Source organism: Schistocerca serialis, chromosome 4 (assembly GCF_023864345.2).
Source record: "Schistocerca serialis cubense isolate TAMUIC-IGC-003099 chromosome 4, iqSchSeri2.2, whole genome shotgun sequence".
NCBI classification, from domain to species: Eukaryota; Metazoa; Arthropoda; class Insecta; order Orthoptera; family Acrididae; genus Schistocerca; species Schistocerca serialis.
In genome coordinates this window covers 407,446,726-407,473,039 of record NC_064641.1, presented here as the reverse complement: position 1 = coordinate 407,473,039, position 26,314 = coordinate 407,446,726, and positions in this window count along the sequence as shown.

Below are 26,314 nucleotides of genomic sequence, written 5' to 3'. Positions count from 1 at the left end.
TACTCTACATGTGCTGCTAGAACATGTGCCTTTACAAGTACGACACAATATGTGGTTCATGCACGATGGAGCTCCTGCACATTTCAGTCGAAGTGTTCGAACGCTTCTCAACAACAGATTCGGTGACCGATGGATTGGTAGAGGCGGACCAATTCCATGGCCTCCACGCTCTCCTGACCTCAACCCTCTTGACTTTCATTTATGGGGGCATTTGAAAGCTCTTGTCTACGCAACCCCGGTACCAAATGTAGAGACTCTTCGTGCTCGTATTGTGGACCGCTGTAATACAATATGCCATTCTCCAGGGCTTCATCAGGGATTCCATGCGACGGAGGGTGGATGCATGTATCCTCGCTAACGGAGGACATTTTGAACATTTCCTGTAAGAAAGTGTTTGAAGTCACGCTGGTACGTTATGTTGCTGTGTGTTTCCATTCCATGATTAATGTGATTTGAAGTGAAGTAATAAAATGGGCTCTAACATGAAAAGTAAGCGTTTCCGGAGACATGTCCACATAAAATATTTTCTTTCTTTGTGTGTGCGGAATGTTTCCGGAAAGTTTGGCCGTACCTTTTTGTAACACTATATATATATATATATATATATATATATATATATATATATATATATATATATATATATATATATACAGCGAACGGTCTCATTTCACTATAAAGGCTTCCTTCAAGTGATCTGCCTGAACGTTTGTGGCAACCTCTAGCGAGCATTAGGCATGATATAACTGTTGACATTTGTTAATATTTATCTGGCGTCGCGACTATTACCTCTATCATAGATTTTACCGATGCAGGCGTCGTTTGGCTATTTCGCACTCGCGGGTCTTATCATCAATGTCCGTTACGGCGCGCTAACTCATACTCCACGAGACGGTGTCATCGGCCTTGGTAACATCCATGTAAGACAGGCTGCTCCTTAAGTAAGTGTGATGGTTAAATTACGGAGCCGCCACCGAATGCGGGGACCAAGCAGCAATCGGTATTGTAATTATAAACAGTCGAAGCTGCATTGGTAAAGTACCGGAACTTCAAGCGCTGATAAAAAGCACCGAAGCTGAAATCGTTATAGGTACGGAAAGCTGGCTGAAGCCAGAGATAAATTCTGCCGAAATTTTTACAAAGGCACAGACGGTGTTTAGAAAGGATAGACTGCATGCAACCGGTGGTGGCGTGTTTGTCACTGTTAGTAGTAGTTTATCCTGTAGTGAAGTAGAAGTGGATAAATTATTATGGGTGGAGGTTACACTCAACAACCGAGATAGGTTATAATTGGCTCCTTTTACCGACCTTCCGACTCAGCAGTATTAGTGGCAGAACAACTGAGAGAAAATCTGGAATACATTTCACATAAATTTTTTCAGCATGTTATAGTCTTAGGTGGAGATTTCATTTTACCAGATATACAGATATAGACTGGGACACTCGGATACTGAGGACAGGTGGTAGGGACAGAGCATCAAGTGACATTATACTGAGAGCACTATCCGAAAATTACCTCGAGCAATTAAACAAAGAACCGACTCGTGGAGATAACATCTTGGACCTACTGATAACAAACAGACCCGAACTTTTCGACTCTGTAAGCGCAGAACAGGGAATCAGTGATCATAAGTCCGTTGTAGCATCCCTGAATATGGAACTAAATAGGAATATAAAAAAAGGGAGGAAGGTTTATCTGTTTAGTAAGAGTAATAGAAGGCAGATTTCAGACTACCTAACACATCAAAACGAAAATTTCTGTTCCGACACTGACAATGGTGAGTGTTTATGGAAAAAGTTCAAGGCAATCGTAAAATGCGTTTTAGACAGGTACGTGCCGAGTAAAACTGTGAGAGACGGGAAAAACCCACCGTGGTTCAACAACAAAGTTAGGAAACTACTGCGAAAGCTAAGAGAGCTTCACTCCAAGTTTAAACGCAGCCAAAACCTCTCCGACAAACAGAAACTAAACGATGTCAAAGTTAGCGTAAGGAGGGATATGCGTGAAGCGTTCAGTGAATTCGAAAGTAGAATTCTATGTACTGACTTGACAGAAAATCTTAGGAAGTTCTGGTGTTACGTTAAATCAGTAAGTGGCTCGAAACAGCATATCCAGACACTCCGGGATGATGATGGCATTGAAACAGAGGATGACACGCGTAAAGCTGAAATACTAAACACCTTTTTCAAAAGCTGTTTCACAGAGGAAGACCGCACTACAGTTCCTTCTCTAAATCCTCGCACAAACGAAAAAATTGCTGACATCGAAATATGTGTCCAAGGAATAGAAAAGGAATTGGAATCACTCAACAAAGGAAAGTCCACCGGACCTGACGGGATATCAATTCGATTCTACAGAGAGTACGCGAAAGAATTTGCCCCCCATTTAACAGCGGTGTACCGCAAGTCTCTAGAGGAACGGAAGGTTCCAAATGATTGGAAAAGAGCACAGGTACTCCCAGTCTTCAAGAAGGGTTGTCGAGCAGATGCGCAAAACTATAGACCTATATCTGTGACGTCGATCTGTTGTGGAATTTTAGAACCTGTTTTTTGCTCGCGTATCATGTCGTTTCTGGAAACCCAGAATCTACTCTGTAGGAATCAACATGGATTCCGGAAAAAGCATCGTGTGAGACCCAACTCGCTTTATTTATTCATGAGACCCAGAAAATATTAGATACGGGCTCCCAGGTAGATGCTATTTTCCTTGACTTCCGGAAGGCGTTCGATACAAAAAAAATGGCTCTGAGCACTATGGGACTTAACTACAGTGGTCATCAGTCCCCTAGAACTTAGAAATACTTAAACCTAACTAACCTAAGGACATCACACACATCCATGCCCGAGGCAGGATTCGAACCTGCGACCGTTCGATACAATTCCGCGCTGTCGCCTGATAAAGTAAGAACCTACGGAATATAATACCAGCTGTGCGCTGGATTGAAGAGTTTTTAGCAAACACAACACAGCATGTTGTTCTCAATGGAGAGACGTCTACAGACGTTAAAGTAACCTCAGGCGTGCCACAGGGGAGTGTTATGGGACCATTACTTTTCACAATATATATAAATGACCTAGTAGATAGTGCCGGAAGTTCCATGTGGCTTTTCGCGGATGATGCTTTAGTATACAGAGAAGTTGCAGCATTAGAAAATTGTAGCGAAATGCAGGAAGATCTGTAGCGGATAGGCACTTGGTGCAGGGAGTGGCAACTGACCCTTAACATAGACAAATGTAATGTATTGCGAATACATAGAAAGAAGGATCCTTTACTGTATGATTATATGATAGCGGATCAAACACTGGTAGCAGTTACTTGTAGCAGTTAGTTCTGTAAAATATCTGGAGTATGCATGCGGAACGATTTGAAGTGGAATTATCATATAAAATTAATTGTTGATGAAGTGGGTACCAGGTTGAGATTCATTGGGAGAGTCCTTAGAAAATGTAGTCCATCAACAAATGAGGTGGCTTACAAAACACTTGTTCGACCTATACTTGAGTATTGCTCATCAGTGTGGGATCCGTACCAGTTCGGTTTGACAGAGGAGATAGAGAAGATCCAAAGAAGAACGGCGCGTTTCGTCACAGGGTTATTTGGTAAACGTGATAGCGTTAGGGAGATGTTTAGCAAACCCAAGTGGCAGACTCTGCAAGAGAGGCGCTCTGCATCGCGCTGTAGCCTGTTGTCCAGGTTTCGAGAGGGTGCGTTTCTGAATGAGGTATCGAATATATTGCTTCCCCCTACTTATACTTCCCAAGGAGATCACGAATGTAAAATTAAAGAGATTCGAGCGAGCACGGAGACTTTCCGGCAGTCGTTCTTCCCGCGAACCGTATGCGACTGGAACAGAAAAGGGAGGTAATGACAGTGGCACGTAAAGTGCCCTCCGCCACACACAGTTGGGTGGCTTGCGAAATATAAATGTAGATGTAGATGTAGAAAAGTATGTGGACACCACCCAAAACATACTTTTTCATATTAGGTGCACTGTGCTGCAACCTACTGCCAGGTACTCAGACATCGTGAGAGAGCAGAATGGGGCGCTCCGCGGAACTCACGGATACCGAACGTGGTCAGCTGCTTTGGGTGTCACTTGTATCATACGTCTGTACGTGAGTATTCCGCACTCCTAAACATCTCTATGTTCACTGTCTCCGATGTGATAGTGAAGTGGAAACTTGAAGGGACACGTACAGCACAAAAGCGTACAGCGTACAGTTTGTACGACCTAGCATCTTGTTGTTAATGGGAAATACATGGCACAAACTCTTCTACACCCCCATTAACATGGCATATTCGCTACTTTGACTCCTCTGCCATATGTTGACAAGGATGATCATAGACTGACCCATGGATCTACTGCAATGGTGTGACAGTTGATTCCGAAAATGCTTATCTTTCATCTACGAGATAAGGGCGTTCTTGATTTTTGGACATACCTGCAAGATTGCAATCCCAGATACCGCCAGTACTGTGCTAACTTTTTGGGTAGTGACTTCTGGACCCTCCTTCCTCCCTCTCCCCCCCCCCCCCTCCCCATTAGCTGGAGTGTCCCGCGTATGACGGGGTAACTTCAGTGTGACCAATGTACCGGCAAAATGGAATATTCTTCGAGAAGACGTGAGAGCATCTACCAACGAGTTCGCGGCGTTTGGACGCCATTTTGTTTGCTTCGCTTGGAGGGCGTTCTTACTTCCATTTCTGGTTTCTTTGTTATTCATGCTAATTGTACATCTACGTGAATCACTTACATAATCACTCTTCTCACACTCAGAAACAATTGCAAAAAAAAACTACACCGATTATTGTTGTTTTCAATACTTTTATCCTGGTGGGCATCCTGTTGGATCTGAATTATTTGTTGTTTTGGTGATTATCAAAACAATGTATGCATTTACAGTATGTTTTCCTCCATACATTCCTTTTTGCTAAAAAAAACTTAAACTTTTATTGTAAAAAGCGGTTAAGGTGGCAAGTAATAAAAGAAAACAAAGAAAATGGTGAGGCCACCGCTCGTGATTCGAGAGAAATCTGAGTTCGATTCCCCGTCGGGTATAAATTTTCTTATGTCGCTTTAGGTAGTACATCTATACCGAATACCGTTAAGCTGAATTTCAGGAACTAATTTCATTATTTGACTGATAAAAGTTCGAAGAGTCTTTTTCTCCGATCTTCTGAAGAAACTCACATCTGATTTGATTGCAGGACCTCTCCGAAACTACAATTGTGCTGAGGAAAGAGCACAACTTCACGTCAGCTGCTTGGATACCAAACGAATCTAATCTTTTTACCATCACTCTGATAAATATGCAATTTCATAGATACACACACCAACATCCAGCAAAATACGAGGGAAATCTGTAATTAATTAAGAAATCTGCTCTAGAGAACGCAAATACAGATATGCTTTGGCAGCTGCTTTCAAACTACTGACAGGTTTCAAACGAGAAACTGAACACTGAAAATTCTGAATTGATATGCATAGGTGCTGGAACGGACTATAGTATCTGCGCGTGCATAGAGATCATAGACAAAATTAAAATGCAAAGGGCAAAATTTACTAAAACTTGGCAAACTGCCAGAGTCACAAACTGGAGAGCAGGTCAATGAGCCAAAAGAATAATAAAAGTACATTGACGTAGAGAACGCGATATGCTGAACGACTATTAAGCGGAAACAGTTCTGAAAGTATTTCCAGTCCCAAGGAATTAACTCGCAGAATGGAAATCGCAGTTGACATGTTCCTACAGAATAAAGCAGATTTTAAAATTCAGCATAGAACACAGACGGTCCATGAAAGTATAGGTCTGCGGCTTTCCTATATAGCGCAAAACTATAGCAAACTTCATGAGAAGTGCGGTATTTCATATCCGAGATGCAACAAAACCCTTTACAAAGTATGTCTTGGAAGAGTAGAGAACCGACGATTAATTTAGTTGACTTTGATTCCTTCTTTCATCGCTTCTGAATGTTGTTTGGACAAAACAACTATAGCCAAAATACTGAAACTCAGACAGTAATGACTATATAGCTACGTAGCCTTAACCGGAGATAATATAAATATAAATCTGAGACCGAACACCTCTAGAGACACTGACAGAAAATTTACATAGCCGACGTCATGCCGAGTCGTTATAATTTAGTAGACCTGGTAAACCACCATTTATTGATGTGTAGCGGGAAATCACAAATCTCGCAATGGACGACGACAGCATAAAAGGAAATGCGACAAGTGCCCACAACATAAAAGACATTTTGTTCCCTGATAAGTCTTTATATCCAAAACCAAGATGTGTAATATTGGGTCCTTAGCGAATTATATACACTTTTAATCCATGAACTAACTGGGATCAAACTTGCTGACAAATGGCACTTTCTTCCTAAGGTGCACCACAAAATACATCGAAACTGAAAATACGCTGATACTTCGTGGCAGATTAAAACTGTGTGCCAGATAACTCGGGACGTTTGCCTTTTGCGGGCAAGTGCTCAACCAACATTTTTCTTTCTTTCTTTGAGGTCACAGTTTTGGTGCCTTTTGAATACGGTAGTGGCTACTCATGTTCCAGTACTAACGTTGTGACCGGAAACCATTTTTAAAAGTTGCCTGTTCTTTGTGGGGGTTGAACACACGATCTTCATATTTTTTAAATAACCAGTTAAAATTCCTTGTTATTACGCTAAGACTTTTTTACAATAAACTTTATTTTTATTCTTTATTTTTACAAAAAGGAAAATACGTATAAGGGAAAACATAAAATGGGTTCATATATTATATATGATCATCACAAAACCAACAAACGAACAGGATGAAATAGGACGCCTTCCAGTCGAAAAATAATGATTTGCAATTAGCATCAATAACAACGTAGAAAAATATCAATGGAAGCAAAAACATCCTCCTAGCGAAACAAATAAAATGGCTTTCACGGACCGCCGTCTTGTGTGCACTCAGAGCCCTAAGTCATGTTCCGAGCACGTCTTCTTGAAGAATATTCCATTTCTCCGGTACACTCGTCCGAGTCCTGGAATTACACGCTCAATCACCGTCTCGTACCCGGGACACGCCAGCTGCAGGGGAGGTCCAGGTAGGCGCTACTCAAAAAGTTAGCTTAGTATTGACGGTATCTCGGATTGTGTGTGAGAAAGGTAAAGCGATCTTGCAGGAATGTCCAAAAATCAGGAACACTGTTATCGCCTTTATGAAACAACACCTTTTATCCAATTCGCTGCGTTGTTCTTTGTACGTGGGAAAGCGTCCGGTCCGAGAACAGTGATTTCGCTGCTCTTGTATGGGAAACTGTACATAGAACGAAGGCAAGTATTTTCCGAATCAGTCGCCACACCCTTTCAGAACATCCACACATTAGTCGATGTTTATCAGTTTCAAGATAGTCATGCTGGGGCAAAACGATGAATCTTCACGTTAACGACATGATGACAAAGTTGGGTCGTATTTCCCATTAACAGCCAGATACTAGGCTACAAGAGAGTTTCGAGGAGGGCATGGGGCACAGAACGCCAGACTATATCATATCGGCTTTCCACCACATTCCAGGTATGATCTCTCATCATTAGGCGATAATAATCACGCGCCCTAGGATTTCTGGTACAAGGTAAGTGGGTACGGACATCACTGTATTCGATGAAGAAGGTCCTGATACGCGATAGGGAGGCAGAAATGTGTGCTACTGCAACAGTCGCCACTTGGGAAGGAGGAGCCAGTTCTTCAGTCAGGCTTCCGATTAATCCGGTTCGGTATCTGATCCATGATTTAAACATTGTACTTACGTAAGGAGCAGCCGCTCTTGCGTTGATGTTGACAAGAGTGAGGCCACCGGTTCGGGAAGGAAGACCCGACGTGTCGCAGCAGTTTGGGATTGTTGCAACTCGAGATGAGTGTTAACTAAATCCACTCATTGTATCATGTTTAACACTAGCAGGACGTTGCCACGAATATTCGTGGTGATAACTTGAAGGAGGCGTTTATAGTTAAATGAGACTAATCGCTATATACCATGCGTTAATGACCATGCGTGAATGTGATCCACAAACATTTGAGTTCGTCCAGTAATGGAAAAGGAGCCGCACTGCCTGCTAGAAAACCTCTATCGATGAACTTCAGACCAGACTTCTCCAGATTCGCGTGACTTCCCGCAGCATCCCCATGTTGGCTGACCCATTTCAGTGCCTCTCGGAATTCATCCCTCGATCTAACCAAAAACACCAGGTCATCCGTGTAAGCACGACAGATGAAAGCATGCCCCCTCATGTGATTCCCGTCAGCTGACCCTGCTAATTGTGTAACAGTGGCTCAAGAACCATGGCGTAAAGAAGCATCTGCAGCGGACATCCCTGGCGGACCAACCATATGAAAGTAACAGGTCCGCCGCATGGACTTTGACCAGCATCCATGATATAGCACCCCTTAAGGGTTGTACTAATGGGTGGGGGAACCCATCCGTAGCCACACTTTCCCTAGGAAGTCATGACTGACTCTCACGTGCGGTTCTAGGCGCTACAGTCTGGAACCGAGCGACCGCTACGGTCGCAGGTTCGAATCCTGCCTCGGGCATGGATGTGTGTGATGTCCTTAGGTTAGTTAGGTTTAACTAGTTCTAGGTTCTAAGTGACTGATGACCTCAGAAGTTAAGTCGCATACTACTCAGAGCCATTTGAACCATCTGAACTGAGTCCAACGTCAGTAAGGCACAGCAAATGCGGCAAGTTGCTGCCAGGGCTATGATGTCACGACAATACCTGAGTGCCGTGAGAACGTTACTGTCACCACCAAAGAACGTTTGAATCAGAGAGATAACATGAGGGAGGACGTGCCAAAGGAGGGCACAAGAACGCAGTGGCCAATAATGTTCTACTCCCCGATCCCCAGATGGTTTTGGGACTGCGATACGCAGGCCTTCTACGAATTCATGTGGAAGAAGAAGTCAGGGTTCTTTAGCTATGCTACGTCTCAGTCCAGCGCGAGGTCGTGATGGCGTGTTACACGCAGTAAAATGTCAAGGCAAAGCCATCAGGACCAGGGGCTTGTTTGCCGCTCTCTTATAATGAGCATCAGCGTCGACAGCAACCGTAATTGTCACTGTGAGAATCTCTACAGCAGCCCCGTCTAGAGTTCTCGTCAGCAAATGGAGGACATCATTCGTTACTATGGTGTCCTGGTCCTCTGCCGCATGGAACTGTTTGTAGTGGCCCTGAAAGGAACTGCGGTATCATTCTGGAACCAATCAGCAACCATCTGGTATGTGGAAGGCGAGGATCAGCTTTTTCCGATACTGCTGCTCTTATCAGATAATGTGATGCATGGACAGGGGTCCGCCTAGGACCCAGTCTTGACAACTCGCACGTGCTATAGTGCTCTCAAGGCGGCGAGACAGAACCGAAATTATTTTCGCCTTAATCCCTTGAATTTCATCTTGTTGTTTGTCCTACGAACTCGAGCAGGATTATGAAATAACAATCCATCGTATGTTGATGGTACAGCATTTTGTCACGACTTCAGTTCATCATTAATCGACGTAATGTGGGCTTGGCGCAGTCGAACCACCGCAAGAGTAATGAACTATATGTTGGAAGGCATCTCACACAGTTGTTCCAAGCCGTCTCTATGACATGTCAACCTTCTGGACCGTGGAGAATGGTGACATTCATGACATTCAGTTCCCTCAAGCCTCGACCGCCCCCCCCCCCCCACCACCAACGCCTTCTGCTACTGGAGGGAGACAGGGAAAATGTAGGCGATGTGGTCGGAGGTGGCTGTAGGCCATAACTCAGCGTCAAGCTTCGCAGTTGCCAGGCCACGGTTAAAACGACTCGCTGCATGGCTTGTGACGTATATCCAGACCGGTCACCATGCACGTAGTCCCAGGTATCGGTGACATTCAATTCATGCACTAGCAGCTTGAGTTCCTATAATGTAATAAATTGGAAATGTTGGTCCTCCTGGGATAACACACAACTGAAGTCGCCACGAAGATTAATATAGTCGTAACGGGCCACAAATAAAAGGAAGACCTTTTCTGAATAGAATCGCGACCGTTCTTGTCGCTTGGCCGTGCCCAGGGGATCGTAAATATTGATAATGCTGGCACCATGGCAGTTCACAGCAAGACCCCCTATCCGATGATACGTAAGTCAACTCGTGTACCTCAATGCCTTCTTTTAAAAGTATAGCCATCAGACTACCACTGTCAGCACACAGCGGGAGATAGGAAACGTAGCCGTCGACAGTAGGAAACGTCTCAAGGCGATCTTCCTGCAGGAGTGCAACATCGAGGTCCAACGTCCTCAACATTTCACAGAGCAATTGTTATTTCACTGGCGTACCGAAGGTGCTCAAATTTTTACTAATGTAACTGGCCGTTTTCTTTCTTTATAACCGTCATCTTATAAGCTTATGGTTTACTATCAGGCTCGCTCACGAAGAAATTTGTAACAACATAATGTCATAATCTTTCTGGCCTACAATACAAATGCATGTATCTGCATCACTACTGATGATAGCTTTTACTGCATATTCACCGCTTTTTAACGGTTTGTACCAATCCCGTAAGTGTGTTTCGGAATTGTAATTACTGGCAGGAAGAACAGTAGTTCACAGGAGTTTCACCCCAACAGGCAGCACATCCACATCCAGTACTTATGTCGATAGCAGCCATAGGCTGGAGCAAGCGCATTCGTTGCTGTCACAACGACGTGTTTAGTCTTCCACATACTCAGACCCAGCAGAAGTGTGTGGACGGTGTCTGTCCAACGGAATTCCTGTCGAGTCCGAAGGCGTTGTTGTGTCCGCGATGGATGCTGCTCGACGTGCTCAGTGCTTGCGATGATGGTTTGGTTTCACCTTTGGCGGGGGGCAGACTTGTGGTTCCGCCATGTTGTATGATCTTGGTATGTGTGATCCTCATCGTCTTGAGAATGTCAGGTGTCAGAGGGGGGGGGGGGGGGGGGGGTGATACACGTTTCCCGACGCCTCTTTGTCGACCGTTGCTTGGCACGTGTCCTTCATTGTCCAAAGACGCCTCGGCATCTTGATGGTCAAGCATCGGTAGGGACAATCATAGAGTCCAAGTCCATTCCCTGCGCCCCCAACGCACAAGACGGGCGGTGTAGGAGGGGGCAAGGGCGTAAGTGTCGTTCTGATGAAACATCCTGAGGTATTGCCGGAGACGGATAGGGTTCAGTAACAGGAGTCAGTGTGAATTGCGGTCAGAGGTCGTTTTGGATAACCCTCGACAAACGTCATCAGGAGCTTTTTCAGGGCTGTCATGACCGCTAGTCTCCAGGTGGCAACTGAGTGATTCTAGGTTGCATACAGCGGGAACAGGGATGTCCTACTAGGCCACATCCCGAGAACATCTTTGGCTGGCCATCATAAATTGTAGCGACACGGCATCCGCCAATATACATTGTGAATCACCGAAAACTTCCACGGCAAATATAGCGGAATAGAATGTGCTGTTGATGTGTGGTTTACACAGAATGGATTGGTGGTCAAGTGATCGTGTTGTTAGCCAATGGCAATAACACTTACCAAGCGTATTTTTTGTGCAAACATACACTTTTTTAAATGCAACAGTACCTATGGAGATCAAAAAACTAAAAGTAGGATAAATTAGAATGTAATTGGTGTTTGCTGCAGTTGTTGCAGTTATCTCCTAGTACGAGCAGGTTAGAAGATACCGTATTTTGAAATGTGCCCATACCGATACTTAGACTATACCTGTGTTAGTACTACCTAAAGAACAACACAAATGAATACATTAGTTGTTTGGATTCTGATCAGTAACGATACAACTGACCATGACAGAGTGTGTTCCAAATTACTACCGGCAGCGGCAATAGACGCTTCCAGTCTAGTATGGGACGACTACTGCACACGCGCTAGTATTTCAGCGGGGATGTCCGAGCAGGCTGCAGTAATAAGTCGCTGCGTGTCATCGGCTGTAGTTGGTATGTCCTTGTAGATAGCGTCTTTCAGTATTCTCTACAGAAAAAAGTCTACAGGCGTAAAATCCAGCGAAAAGGCCGGCTAAGGTACATGTCTTTTCAGTCCAATCCAACGATTTGGAAATAATTCGTGAAGACATGCTGCACTACTGCAGTATGGGTTGGACAGCCATCAAGTAGGTACCACAGGTTCCTTCTGGTATGTCAAGGAAAGCATTCAAGCGTCCGTGGATGATGGTCTTATAACCTCCCCACAATAAAATAATATAAATAATATTCACATTTAGTGTAACCTCCCAACAGAAAAAATATGTATAACCTCCCAACAGAAAAGTTCCGAAACCTCCCAACAGTAAAAAAACATTGACATTTAGTGTAACCTCCGAATAAAAAAATTATATAGCATTCACATTTAGCATAACCTGCCAACAGATAAATTCCGTAACCTACCAATAATAAAAATGTGACTAATCTCTCAATATAATTGTGGCTCACTTGTAACCTTTCAATAATTTACTGTGAATTTAACCTGGTAAATTTTGAACGTCAACAGCGCTGCGTCATGGCCCTGAAAGATCATTCTGAATAAAAATGAAAATTCTTATCTCAATAAGATCGCCGGATAACGCGTATATGTCTGCTCCTATAAGAAATTTTTCTGGCACAGCTCAGTGCAATGCTGGCCGATAGCTTGGTCATGTATAAAAAGAAACAACTGACTTTTCTTTACCATAATAGGGATGACCATGGATTGGAGAAATTAGTAAAACCTTTAAATTGAGATGAATAATTGTCAAAAGTTGATTTTTTTATGAGAAAGATTGTTATTAAGAGATTTTTTAAAAACATTTACATGGGACTTGATATAACAATACTACATACGCGCGAGGCTGCTTTTAGCTTATACTACATCGCTCAGGCTCCGCCATCGCTCCCCACGACCGGCCCAGCCAACTCGATACATACGACTGCTAGCAACAATTTACAGTTACTGCCACACAGTTCCTACTGCTGACAACACTGCTCTCTAGTCTGAGATTCCCTTATAGCTTACATATCGCAGGCAGTGCGTGAGAAATCCATCGAAATTACATCTGATGGAGTGCACTAGCAACAAATTCTTTAATCATGGACCTCTTTCAGTCTCTTAACAGGCTGTGATACTTGTGCGCGTTCATTGTTCCATCTATGAAAAACGGGCCTATGAGCTGATAGTTTACTCTCACATACCACACATTTATACTCTATGGGCACTTACGTTCCATCCGACTTAGCGAATGAAGATTGTCAGTAGAGCAATAGTGCATGTTTCGGCGGTTTACCTGCCCATGATTGGTAAATGTGGCTCTGTCACTAAACAAGATACGTGATACATCTGGAGTATCCTGTCTTAATGATAAAGTACGGAAATTAACACGACTCTCATAATCGTTACCATGCAGCGCTTGATAGAGAGACATATGGAAGGGATGGAACCTATGTCGATGGAGTATGCACTGAACACTTGCCCAACTCATGCCATTTCCTCGTGCGATTGCGCGGTAGCTAACGTGGGGATCAACTGCAACAACAGCAAGGACATTTAATTTCTCCCTCTTCTGTTGTCACTTATTTCCTTCTGTTACATTTGCTTGGTATTACACTACAACTTGCTTAAAACTGTTTGAAGAGGTTGATAAAAAAACTGCCGAGATTTTTGACGTCCATTGGGATATCTTGTACCAGACATGCTCGAGTCAAAAATTACAAGAAAGTCGAGCCTTTGGAACGTACACCTTTCAAGGAACATCAGATTTTGTTCCTTGCAAAGTCCACATACCAAAGACTGGAAAGTTTTTAATTTTTATATTTGACTTGAGCATGTCTGGTCTAAGCTTTGACTATTGCTGAAGACATTCTTAGAGGTGTCGAAACCTAGATCACTGTATTAAGCAATTCTTTGCAAACGATTGGCTGTGTTACTTCTCCACTGAAATAGGCATTCTTCCATTTAAAGAAGTGTGTGTTTGCACGAAAATACATTTACTCAGTATTATTAGAATCTCTTTATTGGCTAACAATATGAGCCCCTGACTGCCAATCCATTCTGTGAAAACCGTACATGAATTGCACAAGTTTTAGGTGCTTTGCCCTATACACGTAGGACAGCACATGTTTGGGCTAGCTCTATGCGGATCTGTCGTATCCCGTTAAGAGCCGGGTTTGTGGTAAACTGAGCCCACTTTTCAGCTGTATGGTCAATAACCTTCTTATACAGGCAGAATGCAGATACCACCAACTCTGAATTAAACTCAAAAGGGAGTCCACATAGACGATCAGTCTGCAGTCCAAGTCCCTCATGTTCCACAGTTATGTCACAGATATGTCTAGCAGGCTGAAGGAATTTAAGACCACTTACAGTTGCATCAAGAATTCTGTCATATACTTCATCGTTAATCAATTTCAAAAACACCAGGCTTCATAGTATAGACAGTTGGATTCCAACAAGATCGTTACAAACTATCTTTACTTCATCTCTGATAAACTATTCGATTTCAAGTGCCTTAGGTGGAGAATGTTCAGTCGAAAAGCTGATCGTTGGTGTCGATTTTCTGTAGGTGTAAGCCATTATATTTCTAAGAAAATATAGCACGCTAAGAGGGCAGAAACGCGCAAAGAGGCATAAACAAGACGTCCGTGGCGCTCCTCGCCGAAGGCGGACTGTCCAGCTGAGCTACTCAAGCACGACTTACGATCCCTCCTCTCACCTTTACTTCCGCCATTACCTCGTCTCCTACCTCCCAAACTTCTCAGAAGTTTTTCTGAAAAATTAGAGGGCTATCATTCCTGGAAGAAAGGATACTGTGGAGACATGGCTTACCCAGAGACTGGGAGATGTTTCCACAATGAAATTTTCACTATGCAGCACAGTGTGCGCTGATACGAAACTTATCGACTATTTCTAGAAAATACACTATCTAATCAAACGTATCCACACACCCCTATGCAATGTGGAACTGACCATTAGATCTCACAAGAAACGAGACTGCCAGTACAAAAGAAGGCGGTGAGTACTGTGTCGCCGGCAGAGGAACAATGACAACAGAATGGGTCTCTCAGGAGAACTCTGTGATCAGTCCTTGCTGAATGTCACCTAGCAAACAGATCCATCAGAGACATTTCAACCATTCTAAAGCTGCCCAAATTGGCTGCTGATAATGTGATTGTGAAGTGGAAACGCGAAGGAACAATCTCAGCCAAGTCAAGATGAGGCAGATCTCATGTGCTGGTGGACACTACTCGACAAGCATTTCGGTGGGTGGTTGTAAAATATCACGTGAAATCAGCGGAAGGAATCACACTTTAATTCCGAAGTTTTACCAACAATCCACCTAGCGTTATGACTGCGTAGGGAGTTGAAAAGAATGGTGTATAATGGTTGACCGGCTTCGCATAAGTCATATATGTCTGTAGTCAACGTTAAGTTTGTGTAAAGAGTGACACAAGTGCACACTGGATAACTAGATACGATTTTCTGGAGTGACTCATGCAGTAGCCTATGGCAATCCAGCGGAATGGCCAGGAAACGTAACCTGCCACCATGTGTGATCTGTGAGGCAATGGTTTGTGGCCTATAACATTTACGAAGGGGACTGGCCTGCGCAGAATCCCGACCTCATTGTAATGGAACACGTATGGAACGAGTTGGAAAATTAACGTTTTGAACCCAGCCCCCACTTCTCTACGTTTTCTGGTTTCGAATTTTGAGGAAGAATAGGCTACCATTTCTCCACAGGCATTCAGACGTTTCAGTGACAGTGTGGCGATCAGAATTATGTCCAATGACAAAAATGCAGAGGGTTTTGATCAGCGAATGTACTAGTGATACAAATAATATTTCAAGCGATGCTTAACAGTAACACTATCATACTAATTCAATGAAGTATAAATTATATAGAACCAAAAGACAACATTTAAGACATATCATTATCATACAGTCACTGAAGAACAACGGAATTAATTCTTGCAGCTGGAGCCCTTTTAATTCCAAGGACAAGAATAAAAAGAGGAAAGAGGCCCCCGCCCAGTGAGGCAGAGTTAGTTATTGGGAAAAGTGTTGCTAAACTGTTTTTGTGACTTTAGCCTCGTTCAATACTTACAGGGTATTTACAGAAGTACCTCATACTTAGTTTCAGTGAAGCAATGACAACTTCTTTCACTAACACAGTTTTGGGTTACCGGTTGCAGAGTTCTAATACCAACAATTTCAGTGAGCACAAGCACACTAACAGAGAAACCGTTAATGACAAGAAAGGTAGGTCGGGAAAAACTCAAAACTTTAAGTGTCACATCTTCTTTTAATTTTCACGTTTTCATTTGCATATCATGTTCAGTATATCTAAGCGGTTACCACTGGTGTCATCTAACGTCATTATATTTCATTAATTACATTTAATTGCTTTAAATCCATTTCCATTGGAAGACAGCTTCAGATGCAAATCTGATCACCATTGTACCTTCACCTATTATCCCTATAAATATCAAATAAGACGAATGTAAGTATTTTGTCATCCTGTCGACATCTAAATAATCGAAAATACCATAGCAAACTATATGGGTAAGGTTGGAAAACCATGAACGGTACTGGTATTATTCACCTGAAAGGATTTACGAGAACTGTATCAGAACGACGTTTTCATATTAGGAGATCTTTCCTCTGAAATAGGAAACCACCTACTCAGCCCGCACGATGCCAGCGTTACGGAACGTGATCATTTTTTGACGACGCTATTTTCATTAAAACCAAAAATATATACGACTTTTCGGAGGCACTATCATTCTGGTTATCATTTTCAGCGACTATAATGACCGTGGCAATCAGCGCACAAAGGCGTAGAAGTTTTTGTCAATTAAAGCTATCCTCCTTTTGGAACGGTCAACGAGGGCTCCAGACATGGACGTTGTAGAGCGTGTCTGTAGTTCATTACAGTCACGAGCCGTTGGCCGCCAGACTCCACGGAAGATAAACGTCAGCCTGGCCCACGAACAGGTATTCCTAGGGAACGGAACCAGTTACCTGCTAGAGACTCTTTCGTTTCAACACCGAGGTCAGCGAATACAGGTGTTGTACGATCACAAGTTTTAAGATGATATTTAAATTTTCATACTCATCATGTCAGCTTCCATTGATTCCCTTGATTCCACCCTGTGCTGAGGCGGACAACTTCAAGTTGTACCTATACTTAGTTCTCCTAAGATAAAATATTTAGTAATTTGTCAGCTAAGTTAAAAAAATTTAAAAAAAATATTTAAAAATTGCATGATAGTCTGCAACAGAATCAAGGAAACTGTTATTGCTTTGTTATCGTGTTTTGCCAAACGCCTTTGCTAAATTTAATTAATGGTGCAGAAGCAACGGTTCTCTGCACATATTCATGAATTTCGCCACAATCTTCGTACACTGTAACTTTCCTGTATACAAGAACACCATTCGCAGAAACCTTATGTCGCTTCCGATGTTATGCTACAGGCCCACTAGGGCAATAATGTTATTTTAAAACGTTGACGAGTAAAGAACATTATGTATACCCACAAATGGTGACTGTGTAAAATTACGATATGAGTAGCATTTGAAAATGGAGCAATACAGCACTCAAATGATGATGTAATACAAGTGACGGTAAGTAAGTAAGCTAAAGGAGGAAATGGAATGCTCTTTCAATAAATTTATGAGAAAGCTTGGTTAGAGTATGAACTGGAATGATCACATACCTTCAAACAAAGCACGAGGCAGACTTTGGTTCATCGATAGGCTGTTGACAAAATGCATTCACTCCACAAATGAGTCTGCTTACAAAAGCCTTTTCTATCCAACTTTAAAGTATTTCTCAAGCGTTTGGGCCCAATACAGACAGAAATTACAGGGAACACTGATCGCGTAGTATGAAGGGCTACACTAATGTGGACAGATTTGTTTGACTTATGAGAGAGACCCATGGAAATGCAAAAAGCCTGAACTGGGAGACACTTGTAAATGGTCACCAGTTATCCCAAAAAAGTATATTCAAAATGTTTCACTCATCAGTATTAGGTAAAAATTCGAGCATCCTACGTACCGCTCCCACGGCAATCGCGAGGACAAGATTATGCTGAGTATAACATGCAAAGAGATTTCAGGCAGTCACTCCTCATGCATGCCCATACTAGAATGAAACAGGGAGAAACTCTAGCATGTGGTACATTGTCGTGAATTAGCTATTCATGGCACAGTCATACTCACATTTCACTTGGCTATTGGCACCAGCACTGATGTTGCCCTCCATTGTGGCACACAGCTCCATGGTGAGGTATGGAGTATCGTGCAGTTATAGCGAGGAGGAATCTGGCGAATGGACGTCAGCTGGCAATATCAACTTGGAGCCAGAAACAGAAATGGTGAATAGTGGTGGACACGCCTCTGTGTTCGGCGCCGGTCGATGCATCGTGCCCCGGCTGAGCTTGCTTATGTTCCAGATGGCCCAGCGAGCTGTCGATGGTAGCAGCCCCACGTATGCGGGACGGAGAAGTTGCAGTCCTCAGAATGGAGCCTCCAGCTGCACATAGCAAAGCAGCAAGTCCTGGAGCTAACAGCAAGTCACCTTGGTAGAGTTGTAGTGACGCTGGCGGTGGTTTGCTGTCACCATGGGGCATCATTCGAGACTGGAGCAGTGGACGGAGCTTGGCTTCAAGAATGCAGGAAATATAATACGGCGAAGAGTCTACGTTGTTAGCTGCGGGGTGATTTTGGCTTTGATGTTAAGAAAAGTATGTTAGTTGGGATCAGTGCAGTTTTGTAGTGCAAAGAATTGGGTCTCGTTTCACGATTTTGAGTTGCTAAGAAATCACAATTTTCAGATACGGTGAGGCCACTGTAGGACTTAATGTATCAAAGTTGGGAAACTTATTCTTTTTGTTATTGTGTACAGAGAAATTTTAATCTTTCCATGTTGCTACCATTCACTGCCTTGATGTTTTCATTTATTGTGCCAGCAGGAGGTAACTTGGGCTGGTGTGTCCTGTTGCTGATTTTGTTCCATCGTTAACTGCTTGTATAGTGTTTGGGTGTCACTGTGGCTGAGTAGACCGTAGGCTTTGGTATTCTAGGCTAAGACTGATTATTGTGTGTTTTCTCGTTCGCATGTCCCCACTGCGTAATTATTTTTTGGTATAATATTGTCACGTAGAAACTATAATCACGTCCTTATGCGAAGGCAGGATCGTCAATGGAGTACAACGCTTCTATCTGAAAATGACACCAACATACAACAAGAACAGAACTGATCTCCTGGACAGACTGTGCAGTTATTTATACAAAAATGCAATGTTACAGATTGCTAGGATTTATACAGCCATCGAATTTCCGATACACAAACCTTTCAAGCATATTTCAGTAACCTTATAGAAATGAATGGGTCTGAACTGGCGACTCACAGTTCGCCGGCCAGTGACTCTAAACTGTGCGCCACAACTCACGGGACTGCTGCCTCTCCCGGAGAATCAGCGATCCAGAGTTTCAGAAGATCTCAATGAAGCCGACTATAGCACACTGCACCTAGAACTTGTCAGTAGTCCTCTGGTCATTTTGTTACACCTCATTCTCTATGACGTGTAACTGTTTATATGTTTAATGTTGTGTCCTAAAGTGAACTGGTTACAAATTTTTTAACTTTTTTTATGTCTCTGTTGAATGAAAACTTGAAGAGTGCACATGGAGTGCTTATATAAAAATCTCTCTGATAAAATGAGTTGCTAAAACTGTCTGAAACAGTAAAACTGGATTTGAATTAACTTTTACCAAAATAGTCAGAAAACGTAGAACTATATACTGTATAAGCTGTCCTGTGAGATTCTGTATCGTGCAGTGCTGTGAATAGTGCTGCAATGTGTGATGTCACAGTAGGTGACTTGCAGTTCCAACACACAAAACCGTAGGAATAAAAGTACTAAATAAAATTACAAAACGAGTTTTGAAGGGATAGATATCCAAATTGTTTTTCTTAAAATCCTGTGTAAATTTCCATACCAAACAAACTAAATAAAAGAATGGAATATTGTTCAAACAATTTAGACGATTACACTGCAATCGAATTCCCTCCAGATGATCAACCAACTGAGTCTTTTTCCCACCCATATTTTGGAGAGGGGAATGGAGGTGAGGGGGTTACAAGAGGGGTAGAGATTAACTGATAGGAGTGAGAGGGGGCTATTTGAATAACTCAGGTCTGAAAGTGTACCTGTACAGCAAGTAGGAGGGGTGGGTTGGAAGTTTCCTGAGAGGTTGGTGATAGGAGGGGGAGGTGGAGGGCCAGGGGTACAACAGGTTAAGGACCTTCAATCAAAAGGAAGGATCTTAGCAGAACAATAGGTTAATGATCTGTCAATCAAAGGAGAACAATTGATTTGACCCTGAATGCATACTTGCCACTGATGTAGGCAACCTGTACTAACAAAATGCGCTGATGTCGTTGTTGACCCATTACTTGTGATGTCTGCATGTGGCACGGTTTGGGATATAGAGGGCACTATAAAGCTTGTTTTTGCAATACTGAGCTTAGCTGGTTGCCTGTGTTGATTACGAGCTCAATGTACATTGGATTGGCAGGCTCTAAGGCTAGCTGCTAAGGTTGCTAGATAAGCTCTCCGGTAAATTTTTAAAAATTATTGTATGCATTAAAAGTGAAGATATCTGTTGGAAGTAATCATTACAGTACATGTTATGCATCATAGAAAATGTTGTACTATTATGATATGGGCAAGGTTCGAATCATTTGGTATGTACGAGAATGTGTATATTTGTATAAATTTTTCTGTTTTTTTTAATGGTGGCTATTAATAGGGCCGCATTTGTGGTAAGATCCTCATATGTGACGGTTCTTATGTAGTTTTAGCACTACAGATGGTCACGCAGTGACCGTAATTGATCTGTAAAATTAAGGATTTGAATATTTACAACCGATGCTGCCACTTACGCAAAATATATTTCCATTATTGTTGAAACCGGGAACTTTTCACAACAGATCAATTCTAATTCGAGGGAATGGCGCTTCTGCAAACTGGATTGGTAACTGAGGTGCGTGCATTCCTTACAGTGGCTCATATAGTGTCTAACAGATCAATAGAGACCTGGTCAATGTAATTACATCTGATTAAGTATGGAGTATTCACGAATCACAAGAGACCAGCCGTCGGAGCATCGTGGAAATACTTCAGGATCTCTCACTGTAGATGAGCTGGAATGAAGAGCAACCATTTTCGTACCATCAGATCATAGTCCCTCTTGGACAATGTTCCGTTTAATAACTGGAATCCTACTTTGGTCGGTTCATTATTCTCCACGGCTTCTATGTTTTTCAGAATTGCTTTTCAGCAACAATGTTATTTAGTGCAGCGATGACTGAGATTTTGTATACGGGATTTTGTTCCACTGAACGATTGCTAGAAAGGAAGTAAGCTTCATTTGTGTATGTGTCCGTTTCTCTGTATCACTGTGAAGTCTGTGAGACTACGCTCGAGCATTTAGCATACCTCTGAGAAGCTAACATGATCTGAACCCGCTGACCTACACACTGAACACATCACGCGAAATGTTATGAAGCAAAAGACGCACAACGAAAACTACTGGATATTTGAATTTGAACAAGTATAGCTCCAAAATATATACCTTAAGAGCACTTTTTCACCTTCGATACTGTGAAAGAAATTGCTTCTGCTGCACGCTGTCTGCTTTCCGTACTTTGAAAGCGGTAAATAATTGCCCAGTGCAATCTCTGTTTTGTGGGTTTGTTGGAAAAGCTTAGCCATTCTGGAGCTCAGGTGTTTTACAGTGTATGAGTGCTTATGATGCCTACTAATAGTCCCATCCGAGGATAATATCATGAATGCATCCAAGTACAAAGGGCTGCACTCTGTCATTAGCAGTTATTCTTGCAATACATGTTGCTATCGGCTGGACTTATTTCCCATTTGTGTCCTGCAGCACGATCGCTTTCGTATCGAAGATCTTCTTCTACACCTGGCGACGATAAGTATTTGACATTAGAGAAAAAGAAGCCTATGGGTCCGACAGGGACCAGACTGGTTGATCGTCGACAAGACTTTGTTTCTGCGCTGGCCTCACCTCCACAGATTGCCGCCTCGTTTTTTGGTATTCCTGAGTAGGCGTCTAGGCGAACGGGTAATACCTCCGTACGGCGACAGAGGACGGCTACGACGTGTTAGGGAAAGAACCCGCACAGGGTATGGCGATGGAGCTTCGGGCCAATGTTTGTTGTGGTCTTCAGTCCTGAGACTGGTCTGATGCAGCTCTCCATGCTACCCTATCCTGTGCAAGCTTCTTCATCTCCCAGTACTTACTGCAACCCACATCCTTCTGAACCTGCTTAGTGTATTCATCTCTTGGTCTCCCTCTACGATTTTTACACTCCACGCTGCCATCCAATGCTAAATTTGTGATCCCTTGATGCCTCAGAACATGTCCTACTAACCGGTCCCTTCTTTTTGTCAAGTTGTGCCACATACTCCTCTTCTCCCCAATTCTATTCAGTACTTCATCATTAGTTATGTGATCTACCCATCTAATCTTCAGCATTCTTCTGTAGTACCACATTTCAAAAACTTCTATTCTCTTCTTGTCCAAACTATTTATCGTCCATGTTTCACTTCCATACATGGCTACACTCTATACAAATACTTTCAGAAACGACTTCCTGACACTTAAACCTATACTCGATGTTAACAAATTTCTCTTCTTCAGAAACGCTCTCCTTGCCATTGCCAGTCTACATTTTATATCTTCTCTACTTCGACCATCATCAGATATTTTGCTCCCCAAATAGCAAAACTCCTTTAATCCTTTACGTGTCTCATTTCCTAATCTAATTCCCTCAGCATCAATTGACCTAATTCGACCACATTCCATTATCCTCGTTTTGCTTTTTTTGATGTTCATCTTATATCCTCCTTTCAAGACATTGTCCGTTCCGTTCAACTGCCCTTCCAAGTCCTTCGCTGTCTCTGATAGAATTACAATGTCATCGGCGAACCTCAAAGTTTTTATTTCTTCTCCATCGATTTTAATACCTACTCCGAATTTTCTTTTGTTTCCTTTACTGCTTCCTCAATATACAATTTGAATAACATCGGGGAGAGGCTACAACCCTGTCTCACTCTCTTCCCAACCACTGCTTCCCTTTCATGCCCCTCGACTCTTATAACTGCCATCTGGTTTCTGTACATATTGTAAATAGCCTTTCGCTCCCTGTATTTTATCCCTGCCACCTTTAGAATTTGAAAGAGAGTATTCCAGGCAACATTGTCAAAAGCTTTCTCTAAGTCCACAAATGCCAGAAACGTAGGTTTGCCTTTACTTAATCTTTCTTCTAAGATAAGTCGTAAGGTCAGTATTGCCTCACGTGTTCCAACATTTCTACGGAATCCAAACTGATCCTCCCAGAGCTCGGCTTCTACCAGTTTTTCCATTCGTCTATAAAGAACTCGCGTTAGTATTTTGCAGCTGTGACGTATTAAACTGATAGTTCGGTAATTTTCACGTCTGTCAACACCTGCTTTCTTTGGGATTGGAATTATTATATTCTTCTTGAAGTCTGAGGTATTTCGCCTGTCTCATACATCTTGCTCACCAGATGGTGGAGTTTTGTCAGGACTGGCCCTCCCAAGGCTGTCAGTAGTTCTAATGGAATGTTGTCTACTCCCGGGGCCTTGTTTCGAGTCAGGGCCAAAGGCCGACAATAATTGTTTGCAGTTGACTAGCGAGAATAGAACTCTTTCGATGGGTGACGTCTTACGGCGTAATAGTCGTCGTGCAACGTCTTTTATTTGCACTAGCGCACAGATTGTCCAAGGCTTCCACTTTGTGCTGTTCTCCAACCTCCAAATGTCTCTTCTTCTGAAAGGCGTTTTGTTTGATGGAGGAGTTGGTTGAATCTTAGTTGGTCGGATGCTGGGCTGTTGTCTGACGGCTGCGACGTAACTCCGAATTTTTCAGTGTCAGTAAACTTTACCAACAGCCGTACACTTTAAGATATTTTATTTTATTCTGAAAGCAACCAGTTTCGGCAATTCATTTTGCCATCTTCAAGCCCCATACGCTTTTTTTCAAATCAACGAACTTATCGTATAGTGCTATAAAACTGGATATCGTGAATACAAATAGCTGAGCAAATGCTTCATGCGAAGACGTGCTGTGATGTAATTAGAAAAAAATTAAAAGGTACAGGTCTGAAGGGGTTAATGTCACTTTCAAGGATATGTTGTATTCAAAGGAGAATTTTCAGGGTCTTCATTTAGAATCACTGTGCAGGGTACCACAATGTTGTTTCAGTAGTGGCAGGTGCTTTAAAATGGTTCAAATGGCTCTGAGCACTATGGGACTTAACATCTGAGTTCATCAGTCCCCTAGAACTACTTCAACCTAACTAACCTAAAGACGTCACACAAATCCATGCCCTAGGCAGGATTCGAACCTGCGACCGTAGCAGTCACGTGGTTCGGGACTGAAGCGCCTAGAACCGCTCGGCCACCGCGGCCGGCATCAGGTGCTTTAAACATAGCAACAACCACTTCCGTGTTACGGAAATGTCTTTGCCGTACGGGACAGGCCATTATTATTAACGTAAATGACAGAGATTGAATAATGGTACCGTAAGTAGAAGTACAACAAAATTCTCGTGCACGCGACCTCTCTGTAGCGCTGGTAGGTTCTGCTGTTGGATAGCGCTGTTACTAGTAACCTCTATCCTGTCCCACGCCACAGCGGAACTAAGCGGACCAGCCTCGTGCGTCATCAGACTCAAAGCAGTCCGTGCGTGTCCGTAATTCTTTTCTGGGTTCGGCCTGCGAACGGGATTTGGGCAGTGCCATACTGTCGGATTTGATAGTGTGTCTCCTTCCAAAAACGTCCCCGTTACTCAGGGGCCTACAGGTCTCTTTATAGCACAGTGTATCCAATAGATACTGTACACTCAGTTCAATTCGTAGCTCTAGTGGTCTCTGGAAGAACTACGTTGCTGTAATTCATAATTGACATTGCTTAACTAAACATATTGTTGTCGGTAAGTCAATTCTATTCGAAATTAAATTTTATACTTTTGGTACTTAATGGATATGTTAATGTTTGCTTTTAAGAATTTTTAAAACTACTATATGTTACCGTAGAGTATAGTAGGTTAGCGTAGACTATGTTAGTTTTCCTAGTAGCTTTGGTCCGAAGACATAGTAACAGCATTACCTGCATACCAATTGGGCATTACCTCAATTTGATCGATTTCTTTACAAATGTGATCAGTGTCTTACTAGATTCCCCTAGAAACTGGAAGAGGTGAACCGTTTTTGATACTCAGTGTGTGTGTGTGTGTGTGTGTGTGTGTGTGTGTGTGTGTGTGTGTGTTTATGTATACAAAGGGCTTTATAGCCCATGGAATATTTTTGATTTACATGGCTATACTCTTGTCTGTTACTTAAAAATAAACAATTTTTATAGTGAACTCGAAATAATTTATTCAAAAATTGTTGATTTGTAACTGGAAAATGATGGATGTTGTAGAAAAAACAAAAAAAAACAATACAGATTTACCATACAGCGTCAGGATACGTTGCTTCCTCAAAAAAGGTGGAATTAAAAAAAATGCAAAACAAAAACATATCAAACATCCCTTCAACATTTCTTCGAATTTATATAAATTATGTTTCTGATATTGTTAAACAACTTATGCACTTATCAATTCTCCGAAGAAACTGCTGTCTTTGATCGTAATGAGGAATGTTCTATTGCGTACAAAATAGCCACAATTATATATTTTTTGTGTTTTTGCATGTAAACAGTATTTGCATCAAAATTAATTTTTTTGGTTACGTGAAAGAACAAAGGTTACACGAGCAGCAATTTTTTTTTCATTTATAAAATGCTATTTGTACTTTTTAAGAAAATAATGTACATAACGGGCTAACACTGATCGATGTGTGGTTCTAATTATGTGAAAAAAAAGAGAAGTGTTTAGCTCGCAGTTCCTCTCTCACACATTCATTTATGTTTCTTTCCCTACCGATGCTACCAATCCGTAGTTTTGGTAGAGGGCAACTACATTTGCTTTTGATCATTATCAAGATACTTACAGGGTAGTTATATTGCACAATTTCAGATTTGAATCAGTACTGTATGAACGTCTAGGCTAATATCAAGAAAAACCATTCTAAGAGAGAGAAATTTATTCACACCAAATATAAATTTAAATGAAGCTAAAAATCTTCGGTTACGTTCCTCTTCAGAAGATCCTGAAAAAGATCCCAACAAAGAGGATGAAACGTCGATTG